Source organism: Neophocaena asiaeorientalis, unplaced genomic scaffold, assembly GCF_003031525.2.
Source record: "Neophocaena asiaeorientalis asiaeorientalis breed wild unplaced genomic scaffold, Neophocaena_asiaeorientalis_V1.1 scaffold45, whole genome shotgun sequence".
In the NCBI taxonomy this organism is placed as follows: Eukaryota; Metazoa; Chordata; class Mammalia; order Artiodactyla; family Phocoenidae; genus Neophocaena; species Neophocaena asiaeorientalis.
Window position 1 is genome coordinate 3,917,195 of NW_020174642.1, and position 21,493 is coordinate 3,938,687.

The window sequence follows — 21,493 nt, forward strand, 5'->3', positions numbered from 1 at the left end:
CCTTCAGGACACACAGCAGGATTGCAACCTTTGACGCTGGGCATGATCATGAGACTAGCTTTGGCTAATGGTATATGAGAAATAACTTGTTCTGGTCACAAGCATATTTTCTTCCTGCTATCAAGATGAAAAATCTCATTCCAGACAGTAGAGACTTGCTCAGCCTGGAGCCTTGAGTAGGGCCACCAAGGAGAAGAGCTTCTTACTCACCCAAGGTGAATATAGATCCTGAGTATGAATGAACCATTGTTGTTTAAGCCACTGGGATTTGTTTTTTGTTGTTGTTGTTACTGCAGCATAACCTGGCACATCCTGACTGATCCGTTAACCTGGCACATCCTGACTGATCCTTTAATGCATTTTGAGGTCAATGCATTAAAGAGAAATTGTACAGAAACTGAAATGTGGTAAATCAAATATTTTACTTACACTCTTTTAGAAGTTTTTTAGAATTTGTTTGAAATTGATTTAAAAGCTAAGAAATGTTTTGTATTTTGAATCATTATGGTCTAATAAAATGGGATTAATAAAATTTTATAGTGTCTCAGCAAATGCAAATTAACTTTTACAAATTTTTCAAAGTTTTTAATTAATAGAAAGTTTTAAAATAATGTACCTACCAAATGATGATACCATTTTTATTGAAAGGAGAATTTGTTTTTCTTTTCATTAATATGTTAAAAGAATCTGTTAGTCAGATGTCCTTGGGGAAATTACTGATTGTGGGGCTGAACAAGAAAAGTATAAGGTGTGCCTAGAGTACCTTGGAGTACCAAAAAGTAAGGAGGTATTTACATACATAAATATACACATGCATGAAAGATAGGGGCATATCAAAGGGACAAGGAACAAACCTGAAAGAGCTACCAAAGGCTACATCTGATATGATTTGAGCCACAAAATAAATAACATATTTTTGGACTGTAACCCAAAGTTATCCATGAGCCCATATTGATGTAAATAAATGACTCAAGAAAGAAAGAAGAAAGAAAGACCAAATCTCTCTTTCAGAAAAATTTCAAGTAATATACACACATGCCACCCCTTCCAGGAGGTAGGGTTCCATTGACTTCCCCTCCCTCGAACCTATAGGGTGGGTTAGGCTTAGGAACTCACTTCCAAAGAATAGAGGCTAGAAAAGGGAAATATTACCTTTACAGTAGAGAACCCTAAGAAACACTACTTCAGCCAAGTGATGAAGGTTAAAGTCACCCATGATGTCATGCGGATATCACGTACCTCCTAATTGAATGGGATGAGAAGGGCATATCCCCTCTGTCCCATTCCCTCCAAAATTCTAGAACCCCATGAAGAAGACAACAGACAAACCCAGGCTGGGGATCATTCTACAAGATACTTGGCTAAGACTCCTTAAGATTCTCAAGTAGTGAAAAATAAGAAAATACTGAGAAACTGTTACAGACCAGAGGAGACTGGGGAGACATGACAACTGAATGCAGTGGGTCCCCTGGATTGAATCTTGGAACAGAAAGAAGACATTATTGAAAGAACTGGTGAGATCCAAATAAGATCTGGAGTTTAGTTGACAGTAGTAAAGCAATGTTGGTTTCTTTGTTGTGACAAAAATACCACAGTATGGCTTCCCTGGTGGCGCAGTGGTTGAGAGTCCGCCTGCCGATGCAGGGGACGCGGGTTCGTGCCCAGGTCCGGGAAGATCCCACATGCTGTGAAGCGGCTGGGTCCGTGAGCCATGGCCACTGAGCCTGCGCGTCCAGAGCCTGTGCTCCGCAACGGGAGAGGCCACAACAGTGAGAGGCCCGCATACCGCCAAAAAAAAAAAAAACCACAGTAACATAAAATGTTAATGACTGGGAAGACTGGGTGAAGAGTATACAGGAACTCCTCTCTGAGTTATTGTTCCAACTTTTAAAAATCTAAAATTATTCCAGATATAAAGTTTATATAAGAAGGAATCTGTTAAATGGACTCATTCAATTTCCATGTGTATGTACCATCATATTCACCAGGTATTGCTCGTTTCATTTCTTAGTGTAACCAACTGGTCACCAAAATGGCAGCATTTGAGCTTTGCTCCCTGCCTCTTGTTCAGTGAAAGTAGTTGAAGGTGAAGAAACCAAAGTGATGTACTTAATACAGGATGATTGAGCATAAAAACTTGAATGCAAATTACAGAATCAATTGGAAAGCTATATTATAATGACTTTAAAGAGACCTGTAATCAGTACACTGGTGTCTGTTGAACTTAACTGTATGTGAATACAAAACAACTGAGTCAAAAGTAGTATGATTTCTGTGGCCTGTACAGGATACTCTCTAGTTTCTGCATTTAACTGTACAAGTATACCTGACTGATAAGTAGATTGTATTCAGTGGGAAAATGAATTTAGAATATTGTGTAAAACAGGGAATCGAAGATATAACAAAGCACTCAAAAGCAACTTGGAAATGAAGAAAACCTTCAGCCTGGCAAATTTCAATTGCAAATTAAAATTTCCTCTCTTCCATCTGATTTTTCAAAGCATCAAAATTAACACCTATTTTTTTAAGATACCTACATAATTCCTTAATGCTTTCTGTCATATTTACATATTATTCTATTTCTCTATACCCAATACAGTCCTTGGTACCAGAAAGTTTAAAAGCACAATAAATAATTGCTTTAAAATTTAAAAATAATTTAAATGTTAATTGTTTTATGACTAGAAGCTCTAGTGCCCAAATGAATAAATGAAATTATTTTCCTGTCCTCCACATATGGAAGCTTTCTGTATTCCACACTCAAAATTTCAAATGTAACTTTACAATAAAATTAATGAATTTGACTTGTAATTCAGGCAGAGAAAAACAAATACAAGTTGTATATCTTTATCATTAATGACATTTACCTCTCATTTCAAACCCATCCCATTGTTCAGTGTTCCTTTCTAATGGTACCTCCTTCATCATGACTTGTCTGATTTTTTCCCCATCCCCATACAAGAAAAAAGAAATCTCCTTTCTAGCTTATTCAAACTTAACTTTTATTTATTTTGTGGCATGCACTATTTACAATGATCATATTGTTGTATGTACATGATTCCATTTCCAGACTAGACATTTCTTGATGTTCAAGTCCATTTTCTACTGGCCTGACCAGCTTAGTTCAGGCTGTGAGAACATCAAAGTTTCTTTGATATGATAGAGAACTATTTATTTTTCTAGAATAATCTACCAATTTGAAATCATAATTAATTCATGCTAATTATCAAGATTGGGGGGAAATATTTGATATTGTCATACTAAGCTTCATAATTGTACAATTCGTATTCTAAATATGAATATAATTAAAATTCCTACTTCCTAAAACTACCATGAATAGCAGTGAAGACCCTGGAAGCAGAAAACCAAGGAAGAGATCGATTGCTAAACAGTTCTTTCCTGGATATGATTGGGAATTTAGAGATGTGAGGAGAACAGTGAAGAGAGGGGAGCAGAAAGGGAAAGAAGGGGAACATGGTGAAGAATAGCCCCAAATACCTGAAGGACTTTTATGAACAAGGATCTCATATTTAAAGTATTTAGACTGTGATATGCAATACCCTTCAACCTTTTGTAAAGTAATGTCTGTTGTGTACAAGGATGTTATACACAGCTTCTGTTTGTATAGGTGTTTGAGAATTGTGTTCGTGTGAGAAAGAAAGCACCTGGGTATGTGTCTGAAAGAGGAGTGTGAGTATATGTGTCTGTATGTACGTGTGTGTGAGTGTATGTGCCCAAAAGAGAAAGACGGAGATGGGGAGAGATGAGCATGTGTTTCTGTTCGTGTGTGTGAGTGTGTGTATGAGAGAGGGAACATTTGTTAGAAAGGGAAACGTGGTGAGTGTGTGTGTCCATCTGCGTGTGTGTGAATGTATGTGAGAAAGAGAGAATATGCGTCTGTGTATGTGCGTGACAGAGCACACACTAGGGGATCATAAGGGCTAAGTCTTCTGTCTGGGTGCCAGGAGCCCAGAGGAACGACATGTGTGGAGTGACAGGGGGACAGAACCCAGAACTATTTCAGCAGAAACAGGAGACGAGAAGCAGCCAGAGCAGAGCTTGTGCCTTGACCACCTGTTCATGCACCCACATCGCAAACTCATCCTCTCCCCTCTCAGACCCTAAGAGTTTGAAAAACTTGGGAATGAGTCCATTCTCCTTTCCACAAGTCACAGAAAGGGCATTTGAGCTATAGACTCCAGATCTTCAGTCACTTGGGGACTCCGGCTGTCATCAGAGTTGATCACAAAGATGAGTCTAGACACTTAGCTTTCAACCCAACAAAATGCTCATCTGTGCCTGGAGAGGATCCTATAGAACAAGCAAAGGTGGTGTTTGAATGTGGGGACAGGATTCACATACGCATACAATTTGGGGGTTGTCAGCTGTGCAGGCCAAGCAATTCTGCGCACGAGACCCCAGGGACTAACTAATAGAAGTGGGTCAGCTAGTGACCATGTCTCCCATCCTGCTGGCTAATACCATTATCCTGCAAAGTTCTTCAGTTGCTTGCAACACCTGGTAAAATGGTGGGCCACTACTCAGGTTGTTCAAGCTCCGCCAGACAAGGAAAGCAATCAAGTACCTGCAGTGTAGGCTCCATGAGAGAACCTGGACCCTAACGGACGTGCATTCCATTCTGAAGTGTTTCTGTTACCATTGGGAGCACTGATTCTCCTTAAACAGCCAGTGGTGGTGAGAGGTTCGCATTAAAATAGAGTGGTTGAGAGGTTGAGCTTTGGTGTAAGAGAGACCCATCTGCCACCACTTTTTAGCTTTGAAACCTTGTGATGTTAATCTTGCAAAGCTTCCAGATCTTCTTCTATAACATGGAATTAACAGCACTACCTCCTTAAGGTTGTTATAGGGAACTCATGAGATAATATACTTACTGTGCTTCAGACAATGTTTTAAGGCAACTGTAACAATATTTGTTATAATTCTTAGCATCAGCTACAAGTAAAAGCATTCTGGGAGATATTGTAATCAATTCACAGCAGACACCTGTCCCCCAGGCAAGAAAGAAACACCACTGTGTAGCCAGAACTTATTGCCATTCACTTGTGATTTGTTTGTTTCTCCTTGGTAAGTCTTGACTGAGTTAATGGAGAGGACCAGCGGGAGTGTTCAGATATGTAGCTCAAAGGCCAAAACCACATCAGTGTCTTCCCTCCCTTGTTCTTAGATTCACCCTTACCTCATCCAAACCAATCAGTGATAAAAACAGTTTGGGTTTGGTTGATGAACCGGTGACTTTGGGGTCACGATTCACTTTACTGCAGCTGATTTGCCCTTGCTTTTTAGCACTGATAAGGAGATATAAATATAATCAGATACTAGGTTGGGAGAGAGGGAAAGACAATGGAACCCAAGTTTAAAACAAAACTAGATGCCCTGTGCTGATACTGGGGCTCAGGGCCAGTGTCTGGCAGCTTGACAGTAAGGGCTTAAAAAAAAAAAAAGGAAAGAAAAACAAAGCCTGAACCATTTACCACACCGTAATTGGACACAAGGAAACTTACCACTGGCACCTGGCCTTTGAGGTAATTATCCTTCTCCCAAGAACATAATAGTCCCATTGTTCGACTAGTGAGTAGAGCAGGCTGCAATCAGAAAGGGAGAGAGTCAGCCCCAGAGCAGGAAAAGAAGGTAAGTGTGGCCTTTGATGTGCTTCCAGGCCTGGGTTGGGGACCTGGGCTGTGAGAAATAAGCATGTCAGCGATCTTTGTCTTCTCACCTGTGAAGGCACTTCTAATGTTGCAAATCCTTGCCTTTATCTGCACAGAGCCCATTAAATCAACTGGGCACAACTGTCATTGGCTGGGGCTCGAAACCAAAGCACACACTTGGGTTTGACTTTGTTGACACGCCTCGCGAGCAAGAGGAAGATCGGATAACTTGGGGCCGAGAGAATGCAGGTAGATTCAGCAGTGGTGTGATGTTTCTTAGCCTGGCTCATTAGATGTTTCCCAGACAAGTTCTCCTGGCACAAGTGAAACAATCCTGAAGTTCGAGAACACTTTTGGATGTAGAGGATGCCAAGGACCCGGTGCTCAAGGGCCTGAGTTCCAAGAAGCAGTGACATTCATTCACTCATTCATCACACATTACAGTGAGCCCCCAGGCACGGGACCTGAACGTTTTATTAACCAATATCAACTATTATCAGCTGTCAGTTGCTGTGGTCCCTGTTCTCCAGGTGTCTATAATTTTAGGTCTCTGATTCATCAATACAAATATGTCAACCATTTCTAGAACATGCTTTACTTTAAAATTTCTAGCTATACAACCGATTATGATTCTGTACTTGTTAGTTTAAGCTCACAAACCTTTAATAAGAAAATTTCCATAAAAAATTATAGGAACAATCGAATTATAAGGAATGAGCCATTAACCTTTAGACACTGGCCACCTCCTTGATATCCTCTTCACCCACATTACTGCCCTACGCTACCCAGAAATTTATTAAATGGAATCTTCCTCAACCCGCAAGACCCAGCTGGTCCCTTGAGCCTTGTAAAATCTGCTGCCTTCCTGTTTCTTCAGATTCTGTAACCATGGAGATCGACTTTTGCCTTGCTGCCACTGGCCAAAACTTGTTATAACAGTACTATGACTAATATATTTAATTGATAAAATACGGTATGCCCTTCCCCATACTTCTAAACTCTATAATTTCTTAATTTTATAAAGTAAACATGTATTATTTTAATAACTGAAAAAATAAATGATGTGTTATTTTTCATACTCATTTGTAGTGTCAAGTTGAATAGAAACTGATAGAAGGAAAATACAATGAAAAAAAATCCTACAGTTCTGTTTCTAATGTATATTTGTAGGAACGTGGTATCAAGCCACACAACTCTGTATCCACTCTCTGTTTCTGTGAGCCTCAGTTTCCTTATTTGAAAATGGCAACAGTAAGGTCCTACCTCTCAATCCCCTTGTGGAGATAAAATATCATAAACACATCTATTGCAGGGGTCTGTCACGATATCAGTTTCCAGCCTCCTGCTTCTCCTCCCTTTACTTTAGACTTTAAATAAATGGCCATGAATGCAAGAGAAAACACAGTACCAATCTTGAAGGTAATGTTATCTGAATCCAATTTGAAAAATTGGATCACATGGAAGACAGCTTCTGAGTCAGCTTCCAGTGATCTCTGCCTTCTGGTATTCACATCCTTCTGTAATTCTCTCCCCCTGAATGTGGGCTGGACCTAGGGACTCGTTTCAAATGAATGGAACACAGCCTTAGTGATGGGCGTTCCCTCCAAGACTGTTATAAAAATGCTGTGGCTTCCATCTTGTGCTCCCTCTTTTGCTCCCTCTGATGGAAGCCAGCTGCCCCCTTATGATCTGCTAGATGGAGAAGTAACTGAGGGTGGCCTGTACCAATACGTGAGTGAGCTTGTAAGTGCATCTTTCCCTCACTGAGCCTTCAAATCACTGCATCCCCAGAGGGTACCTTGATTACAGCCCTAAGGGAGACTCTGAGCCAAAGGCACCCACCAAAGCTGCTCCCAGATTCCTGACTTACAGAAACTCTGAGGCAATAAACGTTGTTTTAAGATACTCCATTTTGGTGTAATTTTTATGTAGCAATAAGTGACTAATGCAAACTGATAGATTTTCTATTTTAAAAAATTGTATTTTTTTAATGAAAGTATAGTTAATTTACAATGTTGTGTTAGTTTCAAGTGTATAGCAAAGCGATTCAGTTAATTTTTCAGATTCTTTTTCATTGTAGGTTATTATAAGAGACCGAATATAGTTCCCTTCCTCTAAGTAGGTCCTTGTTTACCTATTTTATATATAGTAGTGTGTATCTCTTAATCCCAAACTCAACATATATTTATTAATGACATAGTTTACATTTTTTTTTATTTCACACTAGGTCTTTGAAATCTGATGTGTATCTCACACTATTTCACACTAACAGCCCAACTCAGTTCTGACAAATTATATTCAAGTGGTCCACAGACTCATGTGGGTAGTGGTCGGTTAGCTACTGAACAATGCTATAGACCAATATATTTTCCTGCACTCCTTCTCTGCTATTTTTAATTGAACCCTTCCAGGTGGCCACGACTAACATTTACACTCCTTTTGTTAAACACACACACACACACACACACACACACACTTTCCAAAAAAGTTCGTTATCCTCTTCCTAATTTCCTGTTACTCCTATATTCTATAGAGACCTAACTAGGCACTACATGCTGATAGGGGAGATGATGCTTTTTGCCCTCAAAATACCCCACACTTGTCCTCCAATCACCTCCTAATAAAACCCATGTCCCTGTGAAAGCTGTCTCAGAAACTCCCCCTTCCCTCAAGGTGATGTTTCGTGTGTGGTGACCAAGTAGGGAGGCCACATCCTCGGACTGTGATGGCTTCTAGGAGATGCCATGCAAGTTAAAAAGGGCTGTGGTGCTGAATGACCGAAACTTTAAGCCCAGCGTCAAGAGAGGCATGGAAAATGACAGCAAACTAGGACGGCTGGCCAATTGCTTTGCCAACCAAAACGTGTGCCAAAGCCCACGGATATTTTTAAACTCAAATCTCTCCCGTGCCTGCAACTGGAAGGACAAAAAGGAACAATGTGCTTGTGAAAGAGCCATTGTCTGGATTATCAAATATTTTATTCTTATTCAAACAGTAATACTAATTGTAAGCAGTTATGAAAAAGGTGGTCAAACTATAACAAATTCCAATCACTGGTTTGGGTTTTTATTGAATTAAAAGTAATAAAAATACACATCTAGCTCCTTTCATTGTCACATTTAAATCACACAGTAACAATATCCATGTGTTGATGTCACAAGAGGCAGAATTGCCATTTATTTATTCATCACATAATCCAGGTAAGTAAAAAGAAATTTTTTAGTTCAAGTCTTTTGATTAACTATTTTAAAGTACCCACACAGTAATATATAGAACCCCAAATCATGCTGATTTGGTTGTTGCCGTCATTTTGGACTCTAAGAATGAGTGTTTTCTTGCTATGCTCTCTGGGTAACACCCACCCAGGGAGGTTCTGAGAGCACATCCTCCCCCAATTTTCTCATAACTTGTGTTTTTTTTTTCTTTTTTTAATCTCCATGTCTGAGCAGAGAACAGAATTGGGATGTAAGACAAAAATTATCTGCAGGAAAATATTTCCCATAACTATTCCTACAATGCCATTACATTTAATTGACCAGCAGAAAGAAAATAAGAATTGCTTTTTTGTCTTCACCAAAGAGAGAAAAGCAAGGCGTAAATTATGTCTCTACTTCCTGGCCTACCTTGGAAAACAGAACTAGACTGAAAAAGTCAAGACTCCTCTACAGAATGGAGCCCAAGTCCAATGAAAGAAAGAATGAAAGCATCAACCACTGGGTGCATAAAGAGAGGTAAAGAAAGCAGCCCTGGGGATGAGTTAAATGGAATAAATCATCAGCAAATATTAACCCATCAGCCAAGGTGTGCCTCCTTTATGATCAGTCTCCTGATACAGTTTGGGTATTGAAATAGTCCCCAGAAGGGGACAGGGGACAAGTTGACTTGTCCATGGACTGTCTGCTTGCAGAACCCTGGACCTTGAGAACTTGGCTGTGGCTAATGGATGTTCACAACTGGTGTCTCAGCAGGGTGTGGAGAGAGATGGGATCCCCACCTTCCACTATGTTGCCCATGGATCAGGTATGTTCTCAATAAAAGCTTGTGGAATGAGTGAATAAATGTGATAAGTGCAGAAGATTTTTCAGTCTAACTGCAGAAGGGATTTCCTCTCAGGAAGCATAAAAAAATCTATAGGAAATAAATTAAATTATAAAAATCTGTAGGAAGGTAAACACAGTAGCCTCCAGTTTTTAAAGCCTTGGTTGATCTCTGCATAACTCCTTGTGAGCCAATTCCCAGAATAACCTCAGGCACTTGGTCAAGTGATGCGACAAGTCTTGCCATTTCTCTTCCATGATGTCTTTCCTCACCCCAAACTCAACTTCCTTCTGGGCTGCCTGTTTTCTTAACCTTCCCACCCCATGTTGCTTAGTTATCCTACACAAGTCAAAAATGTGAACAGCCTCCAAAATCATGTGTGCATGTGTATATGTGTTTATGTATGTGTGTGTGTATGTGTAAGGTTCTACATGTCTGTGTGGCTATTCACAGGAACTTTGTTATGGGGAAAGCACTAGAAGAAAATTCTGGAAACTTACAATTTCACCAGCTGGAAAGATATCTAGGAACCCCAGTTTTAACATATTTCCAGTTTTTGACATAATAAAATACATGCAATATATGAATAAAATTTAACATTCAAATCATTTAAAAATCTTTCTACATATTATTAAGAAGGGTAATTTCATCAGATATGTTTCTTAAATCAATATGCAGTAAGTCTGAAGTGAGGTCAACCCATTTAACAACTGACACATAGAAATACAAAGGATGAGGTGGGAAGGGCAAGGGACTTATTATTTGTTATATTTCTATTAATATTCTTCAGCTATGTGTAGCTATCCCAGGTCATACGTCTCAACTTTTCCAGGAGTGAAACTGGGGGTGGAGATGTGGAAAGAAAATACAGACTTGGTTCTCAAGTCTCTGAGGTAATTACTTCCTGTTCCTTTATGACAAATCCATCATTCTTTTCTAAATCTACAAAGAAAAGCAAGGATATGCAATGTGGTGGAAATAAGGTGAATAGTACAGTTTCTTACAGGAAAAACATTTGTGTGTCATTTTATCAGAAAACATAGGTATTGAGTCAAGGAATTTTTTAAAAGTATATATTTGGCATCCTCATTGCTAAATATTATATTACAGTCTAATAACCTATAATAAAAACTTAAAATAAGCATTAGATGATGAATTCATTATATTTAAATAATAATGTACCATATCAAAGAGACGATCTTGGGGGAATGAGTCTCAAAACATCTGTATATACGCTCACATACTTGGGTACATGTGTATACGATATCAATAATATATTCTATACATAGGTATTTTTTAATATTAAAAGAGCACTGGATGTATCTATGTCTACAGTTACATCTACATCTTTATCTACATCCACATCCCCCTGTTCTCTCATCTGGGGTCCTATGGCATCCTCTGTATACCATTATGTTCACTTTCACAAAAAAGTTTTGTTGTACCACAACTCCCTTTTTAAAATATTTGTCTTGTTCCAGTGCTGGCCCGGTTGAACAGTGCACTCCGACAGCAGCTCACGGAGGCTCATCAAGAACAGATTGCATTGGAAAATCAATTGGAACAACTTTGTCCAGTCACTGTGTTGTGATCCCCAAGTAACAAGTAACAGTGGGTGACCTTTTCTGCCAAGGTCTTTCCTCTGAATGTTTCAACCCTTCTTCTTGTCATAGATGTCTAAGACTGTGTCAAAAGCTGTGAGCAGCGGAGTATAACCCATATCACCTTTTCTCTTGTGCTTCACATGTACGTCTTACTGTGGTGGACAAAATACAACTGATTATCACACTTGAAATTGAAATCATCAGTGGAATTTATCTCTCATTCTTAAGTACTTCACCAAGGTGTTAGATGTTGGTCCTTACCCAAAACCAATCTTCCAGCAAATAAAAAACAATTTAGAGCATTATTATTTTCAAAGTCATAGAAGGCAGGAACTGTGATTTCTTTTTTTCACTGTTGAGTCCCCAGTACCTGGAATCTAAGTGTGGATCAAGTGTTTATAAAAGAAACAAGGGGTGATTCTCGATTTATCAATGATCAAAAATTTATTTCATATAGGATCCAGGATTTTGAAGGATGGCCTCAGAGTATAAAAGTTTTAAACTGTTTGTATTAAGAATAATATACTATAGCTCTTCCTGATTTTTTCTTAATTCCCAAGGAAAACATTTTCCTTTCCACTAGCAAGTCCTTATTTCATTAGTAATCGACTGTAATAGCCTTTCTCCAGTTATCTATTGCTATACGGCAAAGTATCCCATAGTTTGGTAGCTTAAACCAATGATTTTATTTTCTCTGTTGTTCGGGGGAGTCAAGAATTTGGGGAGGTCTTGACTGGATAACCCACCTCTGCTCTATGTGGCTTCAGCTGTGGGGTGACTGGGGCTAGAGAAACCACTTCCAGGATGTCCTCTGCACTCACACGTCTGGCTCCTTGGGGCATCTCTCTCTCTCTGTCTCTCCCTCTGTAACATCTCATTTTCCAGAGCCTCTCTTAGGTTGTGACTTTGGTTCCTCCCAGTATACATGACAGCCTCAGTCTTTATATACTGGTACTTCTATATGATGCTTCAGGGTTCTAAGAGCAAGTTTTCTGAGAGACAAGGAAGAAGCTATAAGACCTTTGTATCCTAACCTCTCATGAGAAGTACATCATGTCACTTACCCCATACTCTCTTGGCCAAACAAATCACAGAGCCCACCCAGATTTGAGCGTTGGGAGCATAACACTCTCCACAGGAGATGGATTAGAGAATTTCTGGCTACCTTTAATCTGCCACAGGACTCACAAAGAAGACATGGGAATAAACACTCTCTTTAAAAACAAGAGAGTATGTTTCACGAATCAGGGTCGGGCACATAGCAAATGCTCCACATATTTTTGTGGATCAATTGAATAGATGAATTAATGAAAGAAGTACTAATAAGGTTTTCAGTGCTGCACTATGCCTGTTATTAATAGTCTTTATTTTAAATAGGTAAATAGATTTAATCATGCCAATATAAATATTATATCCTGTATACTTAATGCAATTCCCCTCTGGGTGGAAAAATGCAACAATGTGAATATATTCAAATGTGGTCAAAACTTTCCATACTAAATACATGGAGTTTGTGTTCAAAATGTGAATAGTGGTTACATTTTGTGGAATCTCTTTTTGTTTAAGTATCCATCCGATAGTACAGTTGTAAATTTGAAACAGGGGGATATCATTAATTTGAAGACCAAACCAACCAAAATCTGGTTACAACCAAAATCAGAATAAAATTAAAGGATGGACGAATAGTTGTCTCAATCAAACTAATCTCCAAATATTCGATTAAATCCCCAACGCTTTTTACAAAACAACTCTTCCCCTAGATTCTTATTTTCATTTATCACAGAAAATGTCATGCATTTATGATTCATTTTCACTTTACTTAGCGAAATGCTGTTTCATAGCAATTTACTTGATATTCATAAAACTTATGAGTCAATTACATTTTTGTTAAAAACAGGAAGTTGACTTTTGCCAAGAATAAATGAACTTGAACACAAAGTTTTAAATGTGGCCTAAAGGATGGAATCCTCCGTTCTCAGGCCCATTCTGATGTTGGCAAGACCCTTCTCCTGCCCAGACTATGAAACAATAAAGATGTCCTTCAGCAACGTAAGCTTTGGGTTCTAGAAAACCTGAGTCTGTTACTAAATTTCACTTAACAACAGGATCTTGTTTTTATCTTTAGCAAATATCCTGGGACGTGTTTAAGTACCAGAGACAAACTGCTACATTACAGATTTTAAACTTGGAATGATGAGCTGATAAATATTTCAAAATATAACAGGAACAGATTCTATGAAATGAATGCAAATTAGATATTACGTTGGCTGACTTCCAACAGAGACACAAAAAGTTGAGAAAGCTAAGTGAAATCAAGTAATAAAAGATGTAATAAAGCTTTTGAGATACAAGGTTGAACATTTTGAGGCTTATCAATTTAAAACGTAAGACAAAAACCTAATTTTAACATGTTAATTACAGTGCTCTTTTGTTCCCCAATTTTTTTGAAATGAATAACAGCAAATAGCAACTTATAGGTGTTTGTGTGACTAGATCTAGAACCTGAAGTTCTAGCAGATCGAAGGATCCATGAGCGATTTGTGAGTATTAACCAAGCGCCTCCTGGATGCCAGAAGATATTTTTCCAAAGTAGATTCTTATACCTTCCCCTGAAACATTCAAATGGATTTCTTTAGTCCAATCCATTAAGGCAACCACATTTTCATTTTCTCATTTTACTTAATGCAAAGTCAATTTCAAGGAAATTCAACTGTATAACCAATTATTAGCTCTACTGCAGACTATGTCTAAACTACAAATATATATATGTACATGCTTTAAATAATCTCATTCTAGAATCATTATTTACCTAAATTATAGTGTTTGAATAATGAACAGTTTAAATTTGGCTTTGGAAAACATTTTGGGCCAGAAAAGAGTATGTTTGAAAAATATGCACATGGCTGTAAACTTAATTATGAATTCTTCCCATGGTTACTCTAGACATGGGTTAGAGAAAGAAATGCAAACCCACAGAGGAGCGGTCTACCTCTTGTGCGTGTACTGTTTCTAATCCAGATAAGCTCCTCCAGGTAAATGTTGGCAATTGAGATCCAGTTCGTTATTTAGTTGCTGATACTTTTATCCAGTGTTAATGTATGTCCACTACGTGCCAAAAAAACAGTGTTACGTGCTTTTGGCAGAGACCATTGTTACTCATGGAATGTCACAACTCTTCCCTGTTTCCCAGGAGTCACCCCCTTCACTTGAAGGTCAGGCAAAAGGGAAGTGAGGGCTTGTGCTCTGGAGCACTGAAAATTATGTGTTCTTCCTTCATCCCTAATTTCTCTGCCAGAGAGACTCAGAAGCTGTATTACTTTTCTATTGTTGCTGTAACAAATGATCACAAACTAGTGTCTGAAACAATTCAAACACTATCTTACAGTTCAAAACTTATCTTACAGGGCTTCCCTGGTGGCGCAGTGGTTGAGAGTCCGCCTGCTGATGCAGGGGACACGGGTTCGTGCTCCAGTCCGGGAAGATCCCACGTGCCACGGAGTGGCTGGGCCCGTGAGCCATGGCTGCTGAGCCTGCGCGTCCGGAGCCTGTGCTCCACAACGGGAGAGGCCACAAGGGTGAGAGGCCCGCGTACTGCAAAAAAAAAAAAAAAAAAAAAAAAAACACCTTATCTTACAGTTCTGGAGGTCAGAAGTCCAACATGAGTCTCCCTGACCTAAAATCAAGGTGTTAGCAGGGCTGAGTTCCTTCTGGAGGTCCCAGGGAAGAATCTGTTTCCTTGAGTTTTCCAGCTTCTAGAGGACACCTGCATTCCTTGGCTCATGGCCCCTTCCTCCATCTTGAAAGCCAGCCATGGTGGCTCAAGGGCTTTTCACAATGCATCTCTCTGACTCATGTCCTGTAGTCACATCTCTCTTTGACGGAGTTGGGAAACGTTCTCTATTTTTAAGGATTCTGTGATTAGATTGGGCCCATCCAGATAAACCAGGATAATTCCCTTCTCAATGTCAGTAAATTTAATTACATCTACCAAGTCTATTTTGTCGTGTAAAGTAACATGCACAGGATCTGGGAATTAGGTCATGGACATTTTAAGGGGCCCTAATTCTGCCACCACAAAGCCATATGTGGAGCTGCTGGTACACAAGTTGAAGGAAGCCTGGATCCCTGAGTTACAAGATGGAGAAAAGACATTAATTACCCATGTAGAACTTTGAATGACAATAAGTGAACTTTTTGTGGTAAAGCCAGTGGGATTTGGGTGCTTTTCTGTGTGGCTACTAGCATTAATCTTCCTAACTAACATGGTGATGGTTAGGAATTTGTGAATTTGTTCAGGTTTTTTTTTTTTCTTTTTCTTTTTTTTTCTTCCAGCTATACAGACTGGGTTTTCCATTCCAACTAACATATTTCATATGCATCTTCAGTAAAATTATCCAAAGATAATTTGGATCTTCAACATTTAATAGAGAGCCTAAAACAATGAATGTTGAATGGAACTGAATAAAAAATAAACAATGAAAAACCATGCCAACTGAGATACTTTGATCTATTTTGAGCAGTTCTTTATGGGAAGAGAATTATCTTGGTCAAAGACTATTGTTCTATCCTGAGTTAGGATAAGGCCAGGATTTCTCTGGGAATACTCCTTCCTGCCCAACTCACTTCCAAGCTGGTCCATGCATGGAAAGAGCTACAGGAGACCAAGGATCTGGTCCAAGCCTCTGGCCAAGGTTTTGGGACTTAAGATATATGGACCACTGAAAAGCATGCTGAGAGAAGTTCACTTATCAGGAAATAGCATAGATTTTTGGAAACAGGTAATTCTGGGAACCAATTTAAGCTCAACCAATTCTTAGGTGTGCGGTTTGGGCAAGTAACTCTATGAGCTTCTGTTTATTCAGCTATGAAACAAGATACCTAACCTATCTTGGGATGTTGATGTGAAGATTCCATGGGACACAGCTGATCTAGTACAGGTTTAGGTTCCTAGTAGGGCTTTGTTCTTATCATTCTGAATTGATAAGAGGATCTTGAGTGATAAGGTTAATTTTATGTGTCAACTTGGCTGGGCCATAGGGTGCCCAGATATTTGGTCAAACATTATTCTAGGTGTTTCTATGAAGGTGTTTTGGATGAGATTAACATTTAACTCAGTAGATTTTTAGTAAGCAGCTTGCCCTCCTTCATGTGAGTGGGCGAACCTCATCCAATCAGTTGAAGGACTGAAGAGAGAAAAAGGCCATTTCCCCTGCACAGGAGACAATTCTCCAGCAGACTGCCTTCAGAGTTCATCTGCACTCTTGGTTCTTCCTGGTGCTACAGAAAATTGCCTTTGGACTTGATCTGAAACTTTGGCTCTCCTGGGTCTCCAGTCTGCTGGTCTACCCTGATTTTGGACGCTCCAGCCTCCATAATAGTGTGAGCCAATTCCTTATAATAAATCCCTTTATATGTATACACACATTGTATTAGCCTGACTAATAGGCTGAGAGTAAATAAAAAATGGGCTTATTTTAACATTCTACCCAGGTAAATTGGTAAAGTTTGTTCTAGATCTGAAAGATAATTTTATAATAATTTAATTATTGTGGGAGGTAATTGTATGCAGGAACACACCTTCAATCGATCTTCATTCAGTTACCCTAGTAAGACCTAGAAGAATCTCAAGATCCATGAAATAACCGTGTAGAAGCTTTATTTTTTGTTTTAGAGACTTGTATTAAAGATAAATTTTTTTTTAATTGCAGTAATTTAATAAGGTGATACGAGTACTTAAATAGCACGTAATAAATATAATAAAAATTATTTGTAGAGCTGAAGACCTGTGAACTTTCAATGTATGGAACCAAGTATTTTAAAAATGAATAATTGGGGCTTCCCTGGTGACACAGTGGATGGGAGTCCGCCTGCCGATGCAGGGGGCACGGGTTCGTGCCCTGGCCCGGGAAGTTCCCACGTGCCGCAGAGCGGCTGGGCCCGTGAGCCATGGCCGCTGAGCCTGTGACAAAATTGGGTTTAATTTAGCTTCTAATTTACAGTTTTACTCTTCATATTCTCAGGTCATGCTAGGTAAAAGCCAGAAATATTTACTACCTCATTTGGAAAGAAACAAACCATCTAAAAAGAAGTCAGCAGAATACTTTTGCATGCAACATGAAGATTTGCAGAGGCTATAAATATTAATTTCAAGCCCAGATCACTCAAAATGCTCTCAAAGTGATATTGCAAATAATTTCAAGTTATGTCATAGTACAAATGGCCAATAACTAAGAATAACTCACCATTCACCAAATGCGGTGGACAGGCTGAGAGTAACAACATCAGACAGAAAAAGACGATTAAACTACATCAACTTATATTTGTCCAAAGCATTCAAATGGTCTGCTCTGCTTGTTAATGACCATGAGAATATGCTCTTTAAAAAAAAATATATATATATATACTTTCAATTTTAAAATAGTTTTAGAACTTTTATAGAAAATTTGCAAGGATAGTACATAGAGTTTTTGTATACCCCTCACCCATTTGCTCCAGTGGTTAACATGTTACATAGCTGTGACACATGTGTTCCAAATAAGAACCCAACATTAACACATTACTATGAACTGAATTCTACATTTTATTTGGATTTCGCTAGTTTTCCCCTTAAGCCCTCTTTCTGTCCCAGTTTCCCACCTCACATTACATTTGTTCATCATCTCTCCTTCAGCTCCTCTACACTGTCACTTTCTCAGTCATTCCTTGTTGTTCATGACCTTGATGGTTTTGAGGAATATGTGGTGTATATAGATCTCCTTTTACTTGGTCCATCTAATGTTTCTCTCATGGTTAGACTGAGGTTATGGGTCTTGGGGAAGAATATCACAGATGAAGTGCCCTTCTCCTCATGCCATATGTGGGGTACCTGCTATCAATATGACCTATCACTGATGATGTCATCCTTGACCACCTGGCCAAGGTGAGGTTTGCCAGGTTTCTCCACTGAAAAGTCACTTCTCCCCACCTTTCCATAATCTCCTCTTTGAAAGCACTAAGCCCAGCTCACATGCAAAAGAGCAGGGGTAGGTACCAAACGTAAGGTAGATAGCTAGTGGGAAGCAGCCGCCTAGCACAGGGAGATCAGCTCGGTGCTTTGTGACTGCCTGGAGGGGTGGGATAAGGAGGGTGGGAGGGAGGGAGATGCAAGAGGGAAGAGATATAGGAACATATGTATATATATAACTGATTCATTTTGTTGTAAAGCAGAAACTAACACACTATTGTAAAGCAATTATACTCCAATAAAGATGTTAAAAAAAAAAAAAAGAGGGCACAAGGGTTCCCTTTTCTCCAAAAAAAAAAAAAACAAAACAAAAGACCAGGGGTAGGAATAAGCTGCACCTCATGGAGGGGGTGGGTATCTATGTATATTATTTGTAATTCATTAAGGAAGATTTATCTTCCTCTCCCAATTTATTTTTTTAAAATTTACTTATTCAATTATTTATATCAGTATAAATATTTATTTTAAACTCTGCATTATAATCTAATGCTATGTCATTTATTTTTTTGCTCAAATCACTCCAGCTTTGGCTCTTGGTAGTTCATTCAGGTTGGAGCTATGTCTCTCTGACATGGGCTCATCCCTTTGTTTTTCTACAGCTTCCTTACTTTCTGTCAGTACAAGGTGCTCCAGGCTTTGTCTTTTCCCTTTCCCAGCCCTAGAATCTATCATTTCCTTTCATCTGTTTTTTTTTTTTTTTCTTTTTCTGCTCTGTCTTTCTGTGCTGTTGTTTTTTTAACATTTTTATTGGAGTATAATTGCTTTACAATGGTGTGTTAGTTGCTGCTTTATAACAAAGTGAATCAGTTATACATATACATGTGTCCCCATATATCTTCCCTCTTGCATCTCCCTCCCTCCCACCCTTCCTATGCCACCCCTCTAGGTGGTCAAAAAGCACCGAGCTGATCTCCCTGTGCTATGTGGCTGCTTCCCAGTAGCTATCTATTTTACATTTGGTAGTGTATATATGTCCATGCTACTCTCTTACTTTGTCCCAGCTAACCCTTCTCCCCCCTACCCCATGTCCTCAAGTCCATTTTCTACGTCTGTGTCTTTATTCCTGTCCTGCCCCTAGATTCTTCAGAACCATTTTTTTTTTAGATACCATATATACGTGTTAGCATATGGTATTTGTTTTTCTCTTTCTGACTTACTTCAATCTGTATGACAGTCTCTAGGTCCATCCACCTCACTACAAATAACTCAGTTTCATTCCTTTTGATGGCTGAGTAATATTCCATTGTATATATGTGCCACATCTTCTTTGTCCATTCATCTGTTGGTGTACACTTAGGTTGGTTCCATGTTCTGGCTATTGTAAATAGAGCTGCAATGAACATTTTGGTACATGACTCTTTTTGAATTACAGTTTTCTCAGGGTATATGCCCAGTAGTGGGATTGCTGGGTGTATGGTAGTTCTATGTTTAGTTTTTTAAGGAAGCTGCATACTGTTCTCCATAGCGGCTGTATCAATTTACATTCCCAGCAAAAGTGCAAGAGGGTTCCCTTTTCTCCACACCCTCTCCAGCATTTATTGTTTGTAGATTTTTTGATGATGGCCATTCTGACTGGTGTTAGATGATATCTCATTGTAGTTTTTATTTGTATGCTTTCATCTGTTTTTAAGGACTTTTTTAGAAAATTATTGCCTTTGGGGCTTCCCTGGGTCCGCCTGTCGATGCAGGGGACGTGGGTTTGTGCCCCAGTCCGGGAAGATCCCACATGCTGCGGAGCGGCTGGGTCCGTGAGCCATGGCCACTGAGCCTGCGCATCTGGAGCCTGTGCTCCACAATGGGAGAGGACAAAACAGTGAGGGGCCTGCGTACAGCCAAAAAAAAAAAAAAATTATTGCCTTTAACCTAAAAATGGATTAATTCATATGTCTCAAAATACTGCCTATATTCATAGTTTTTAAGTTAGAGATCAATAAAGGGACTATTTTGAGTGGCGATTTTTTTTTTTTTTGAAGGGGCATTAGCTCCAACTAGATAGCATTAGAAGTGTTAGTATTTTGGACCTGGTCAAATGACTGATTTTGTAACCCTGGATCCTTTAGTAACAAAATTCCAGCCAAAGCATCCACATTTATTTGTGGGTCAAGCTCAATATTCTGCTGCCAGATTGAAGAAGAGGTCTCAACCTGGAGCACTACCACCAGAGAGAAATGTACCTTGGGACTTGAATAAAAAGGGTTTTATATGCCAAGTCAAAACATTTGGACTAAATGCTTTAAGGACATGGTGAATCAACAAATGTTTGCAAAATGTTGGAAATATGAGATGTATCTATTTGCTATCTATCTATATCTATATATAAATATATATTTTAAAGACAATCATTTGTGGGTTCACAATTCTGTATGTTGGCAATTTGGACAGGGCTCAGCTGATAGGTTCTTCTGCTGGTCTCCACATGGCTAGTCTCAGTCAACTGGCAGAGCTTGGTGGAGTCTGGTAGCCCAACAGTACCTCATTCACATGCCTGGTGGTTGGTCTTGGCCGTCAGCTAGTCTCCTCTCTCCTTGTGGTCCCTCATTCTCAAGGAGGCTAGCCTGGGCTTCTTGCCCCCGATATATATAATCTACCTGCAAGTTTGTGTACTGTTCAGTGATGGCGACTTTTGTCTCTGGACTCTGACCACCAGTCATGTAGAGGCTTGTCCTTTTGGGCAAGTAGCTGCATTGCTTTAAACCTTTGTTATAATGATAAAAGTAGGATTCAAAATTACTTAAAACAGTGCCTGACAAATGGAAAGTCTCAAAAACTATCAGCTACTTCAATTATTATTATCATTGTTGTGGTTTTAAAAATGATTATTATCATTAAATCTAAGACATTTGTTGTTCTTCCTCCCATGTAGTTAGGTGTGACCATGTGACTGACTTCTGGCAGAAAGAATGTGGGCAGAAGTGATACAAGCTATTTGTAGGCCTGAACCTTAAAAACTTCTCTATGATCCTTTACAACTCTCTCCTCCTTGGTCTACCAGCTGGATACTGAAATCCTGACAAGGACCAGGAGATCCTAAAGGATGGTGAGCTACAAGATGGCAGGGACCTGGGTCCCTGTGTGACCACATGGAAGGCCACTCACTGAGCATCCACATCTGCTGCGTGAACAAGAAATACATTTTTATTATGTTAAATCACTGAGATGTTGGGGATTGTTACTAGAGA